Raw genomic sequence first — 1082 nt, 5'->3', positions numbered from 1 at the left:
TGAAACACTTGAAAGAATCAACAACTGGGATCTCATCCTACTGAAAATCTGCACATCTAAAGAAATCACCAGCAGAGTGAAAAGAAAACCCACAAACTTTGAAGAAATTTTAGCTGACTGTCCTTCAGACAAATGCCTTCTATCTAGAACATATAAAGAATTAAAAAAGATCAAGTTCAAAGACCCAATCCTTAAATGGGCAGCTGAGATGAATACACACTTCTCAGATGGGGAAATACAAATAGAAATAAATATATGAGGAAATGTTCAACTTCATTAGTCATTCGAGAAATGCAAATTAAAACAACCTTGAGATTTTACCTTACCTCAGTAAGCATGGTGGGCATTAAGAAATCAACTAGTAACAAATGCTGGTGAGGCTGTGGAGAAACAGGAACCCTTCTCCACTGCTGGTGGGAATGCATACTGGTGAAACCACTGTGGAAATCAGTTTGGAGATTCCTCCGAAAACTAGGTTTAGAGGTCCCATTCAACCCAGCTATCCCCCTGCTGGGTATTTTCCCAGAAGATCTAAAAACATCATGTCACAGTGATATATGTGCACCTATGTTTATAGCAGCACAATTTGTAATTGCTAAATTGTGGAAGCAACCCAAATGTTCATCCTCCGAAGATTGGATAAGAAAATTATGGTACGTTTATATAATGGAATATTACTCAGCTGTAAAGAAAGATAAACTCGAGGCTTGTATTGGTAAATGGTCACAACTAGAGACCATACTCATAAGTGAAATAAATCAGATCTGCATGTGTAAGTACCGCATTGTTTCACTAGTGTACAACCTTAAAGACTTAATTTAAACTAAGAAGTATGATAGACATTGTGAAATGATAGGAAAACACTCAAAGGAAAAGGGCAACTGGGAGGTGGGAAAAGAGAAGGGAAAGAAGGAGAAATTTTGTATGTATGTATATACAGGATAGTTAACATAGTTGTTCTACTGTCTTCTGTTTTTTTGCTGAAAGAAACTGTCAATGAGTCCTTGATTGATCAATATTGCATGTCTCTATCTGTTTTCAAAAGAAATCACTTTGAAGATATCATTATGTAATACAAGAAG

Source organism: Chinchilla lanigera, unplaced genomic scaffold, assembly GCF_000276665.1.
Source record: "Chinchilla lanigera isolate Chin_1 unplaced genomic scaffold, ChiLan1.0 scaffold00114, whole genome shotgun sequence".
NCBI lineage: Eukaryota > Metazoa > Chordata > Mammalia > Rodentia > Chinchillidae > Chinchilla > Chinchilla lanigera.
The sequence above is the reverse complement of the archived record's forward strand: the minus strand, read 5'-3'. Positions refer to the sequence as shown.